At 34.8% G+C, this 4424-nt stretch overlaps 1 non-coding gene across 1 annotated transcript; it reads left to right on the plus strand.

The window, feature by feature from the left end:
• The first annotated feature begins 3526 nt into the window (after nucleotides 1-3526).
• Nucleotides 3527-3598, plus strand: TRNAF-GAA. Its single transcript has one exon. It is a non-coding gene; the product is annotated as a tRNA-Phe (tRNA).
• Nucleotides 3599-4424: the final 826 nt, after the last annotated feature.

Here is a 4424-nt window from a genome sequence, read left to right on the forward strand (position 1 = left end):
GTAGGAGACCCATAATCTAAACGCTCATTGCCTTCGATTGGGGGATCGACCTTTCTCGATTCTTATTCCGTATTGTTGCTCCTACTTCAGTCTTTATAGGAGATGCTTAAACCAAAATTGAGAGCTCTAGAATCTTCGTTATTTAGATGTTCGAAGAGAAATGGTGGAGGATTGCTCTTGAATTTGGAAGAAATCTTAGAGTAGGAGACCCATAATCTAAACGCTTATTGCATTCGATTGGGGGATCAACCTTTCTCGATTCTTATTTCGTATTGGTTCTCCTACTTCAGACTTTATCGGAGGAGCTTAAACCGACATTGAGAGCTCTAAAATCTTCGTTATTTAGAGATTGAACTTTCTGGATAATTTTTTGGAGATATCAACTCCGATCATAGACTTATCGACCTTGGCTTTGAATACTAGTCGTTGGATGTGATGATCCGTGCGTGTTCATTGAGATCATATCAAATTTTGGAGGAGATCCAACGGTTGAGATTTGAGTTTGAAGGATTTTGCTCGGATGGTCACGGTAGATGCTCTGATTCTAATAGGAGTGGCATTTCTCTAATTATCCATTCTTTCAGGGGTATTTTGGTAATTTCCACATTTCGAATATTTTATTATTATTTTTCTCGAAAAATCCATAATATTTCTACAAATTCCTCATTGTTTTTTGTTCATTTCCCCCTTATTTTTGAATCTTGAGATTCTTTCTACATAAGGAATTACAAATCGAGAAAGATTTTTGGTAATTGATAAAATGACTTTTTTGCCCTTTTCATTTACTTTTTCCTTTCCAATCCTTGAAATCACTTGTTAGGGTACTCATTGACTAAGTCCCTTGTTCTCGCTTAAAACTTTAATTTTTTTCCTTTCTGTCCTTTGGGTCTTTCATGAGTGGCTTATTTTTATGGGAGCTAATTTTCTTCATGTTTGGGGTGTTACATATACATAATCGTTACAAACACAAAATAAGAAGCAGACTCAAAAGAAGAACTTATGGGCAAATAATGGTTACTTATGGGTATGGATCCTAGCAACTTATTTAGCACGTTATTCACATAGTTCTATGTACTTGGTACATGGATTATTGATGAACTTAGGTTTATACATAATGTCTTGGGTTAGGCTTTAATAGTTGAGGTTTTAGCTTAGGAAAACATTAGAGGGTAACCTAACATGGACTGATTCGTGGGAAAATCTACTAGCACTTTGAGGACCTCTTTCCTTCACCAAACTTATGGGTAAACTTATTTAGATGGTGCAGGAACAAGTTTGGAAATGAACAGTGGACTAGTTCTCGAATTCGAGGTAAACCCATGAACACGATACCCCAAAACAAAAAACTTGTATCTCTCGATTGGGTACTCGATTAAGCTTGCTTCTTGCCCCTAATAGTCTACCCTAATTCACAATTTATAGACGGATTTTCCACTACCATTGAAACATCTAGAATTTCTATAATTTCATTCTTGATTTTTTTGAATCTTCTGCCAGAAATGTCTTCTCCGATCGGAGCCTTTCTTTTTTAAGCCCCTTGTAATTATTATTCTATAAAAAATTTAATGATTCGGGAAGTTTATAAAAATTAGAAAAAGTATCATCTTCTCAATGTTTTTTCAATTCTACTTGTTCTTTGCTTCTAGATACAACTTAGTAGGGATTATACACGGTCTCTTATTGGAGACCTTGAGTGTTGCAAATTCTCCTCTCCTTTGAAAACTTTCGGTCATCGAAAGTGCTTATTCTAAAATAGGCCAGGGTACAAGGTTCTTATTTGCCTTCTGTTTCCCAAGTGGCTTCTTCTACACTATGATTCTTCCATAGGACCTTAACAAGAGCGATTTCCTTTTTTCTCAATCTTTTGACTTTCTTGTCTATTATTTGAATCGTGTCTTCTTTATACGTTAGGTCATCTCTCAAGAAGAGAGTTTCATGAGCCAGTACGTGCGAAGGATCTAGGGTATACTTCCGTAGTATGGATACATGAAAGATATTACGTACTACAGACAAATTTGGGCATTGCCCGATTCTAGATCCAATCCTTTCTAATATCTCAAACGGATGGATAAACCTAGGGCTTAGCTTCCCCTCTTTACCCTACCTGAGCACCCCTCTCATGGGGTGCTACCTTTAGGAATATATGATCCCCTACCAACAATTCCATGTCCTTGCGCCTTAGATCTGCATAGCTTTTCTCTCGGCTTTGTGCGGTTTGTATCCTAGCTTTAATCTTCTAGACTGTGGCGTTGGTAATTTGCATAGCTCTGGTCCAATAGTTCTCGTTTGCCCCCCTTCTTCCCAAAAGATAGGGGATCAAAATCTTCGTCCGTAGAGAACCTCATATGTGGTCATTTTTATGGTTGCTTGGCAACTATTATTATAAGAGAATTTCATAAGGGGTAGGTATTTATCCCAGCTTCCTGCTAAATCGATCACATATGTCCTCAACATTTCTTCCAATATTTGCTTGAGCATTTCTGTTTGACCATCTGTTTATGGGTGGAATGTCGTACTATAACTGCGTACCCAATGCCTTTTGTTGAATTTTTCAGAAGCGAGATTTAAATCTGGCATCTCGGTCTAATACTATTGCCTTTTGTTGAATTTCCAGAAGCGTACCCAATACCTTTACTGATGAATATTCATTTTTAATGTTAGCAAGAGTAGCTCAGTTGGGAGATTGTTAGACGGAAGATTTGAAGGTCACACGTGTTTTATCCACGTTCAACGCACCTAATACAAGTTTATTACCTGACTATACAATCTAAAAACACAACTTGCTTATTCAATATAAAATTAGTGATTATTTCTTTTTTAAATATAATGAATTAGCGGAAGTACCTTTACTTATGAATTTTCATTTTTAATACTAGCGGGGATAACTCTGTTGGGAGAGTATCAGACTGAAGATTTGAAGGTTACGTGTTTGTTATCCACGTTCACCGCACCTGATTCTAGTTGCATAACCCGACTCTTCAATCTAAAATTAGTCATTACTCCTTTCTGAAATCTCAATGAATTATCGAAAATACCTAACGTGTTCTAGTTCACCGCATCTTATACAAGTTGAATAACTTGAATATCTTATTAAAAATTAGTGATTATTTCTATTTAAAATTAAAATGAATTAGCGAAAATACCTTTACTGATGAATTTTCATTTTTAATGTTAGTGTGGATAGCTCAGTTGAAAGAGCATTAGATTGAAGATCTAAAGGTCTCGTGTTCAATCTTGCATAATTTGACTATTCAATTTAAAATTAGTGATTATTTCTTTCTAAAATTTCAATTAATTAGCGTAAATACTTTTACTTAAAAATTTTCATTTTTTAATGTTAGCAAGGATAGCTCAGTTTGGAGAGAGTCAAATTTAATATTTAAAGGTCACGTGTTCGATCTCCATGTTAACCAAACCTATTTCGCATAACCTGACTATTCAATAGAAAATTAGTCATTATTTCTTGTTAAAATCTCAATGAATCAGCTAAAATACCTATACTGATGAATTTTTATTTCTAATGATTGCGGGGATAGCTCAGTTGGGAGAGCGTCAGACTGAAGATCTGAAGGTCACGTGTTCGATCCACGTTCTCGCACTTTGTTTAAGTTGCATAACTTGACTAAGTTGCACAACTTAACTATTCAATCTAAAACATGTGATTATTCATTTTTTTATGTTATCTGGAATGGCTTAGTTGGTAGAGCATCAGATTGAATATTGGAAGGTCTTGTGTTTGATCGACGTTATCTGGAATGGCTTAGTTGGTAGAGCATCAGATTGAATATTGGAAGGTCTTGTGTTTGATCGACATTCATTATATCTTATAGTTTAGTTGATTATAAATTCTTCTTAAAATATAATGAATTAGTGGAAATAGCTTTACTTATGAATTTTTATTTTTAATCTTAGCGGGGATAGCTCAGTTGGGAGAGTGTCAAACTAAAGATTTGAAGGTCACGTGTTTAATCTTCACGTTCACCGCACCAGTTTCCATTTACATAAGCTAACTATTCAATAAAAAATTAGTTATTATTTATTTTTAAAATTTCAATAAATACTGAATTAGCGGAAATACCCTTACGCATGAATTTTTATTTTTAATGTTAGCGGGGATAGCTCAGTTGGGAATGAATATCTCAAGGTTACATGTTTAATCCATGTTCACCGCACTTGGTTTATGTTGCATAAGTCTATTAAGTTGCATACCTTTATTCAATCTAAAATTAGTGATTATTTTTTTTTAAAATATAATGAATTAGCGGAAATACCTTTACTTATGATTTTTTTTTTCAAATATTAGTGAGGATAACTCAGTTTTGAGAGCGTCAGACTGAAAATCTGAAGGTCACGTGTTCGATCCACGTTCACCGCACCTGATTCAAGTCGCATAACTCGAATATTCAATCTAAAATTACCAATGA

This window comes from Cucurbita maxima, unplaced genomic scaffold (genome assembly GCF_002738345.1).
Source record: "Cucurbita maxima cultivar Rimu unplaced genomic scaffold, Cmax_1.0 Cma_Scf01300, whole genome shotgun sequence".
Lineage (NCBI taxonomy): Eukaryota > Viridiplantae > Streptophyta > Magnoliopsida > Cucurbitales > Cucurbitaceae > Cucurbita > Cucurbita maxima.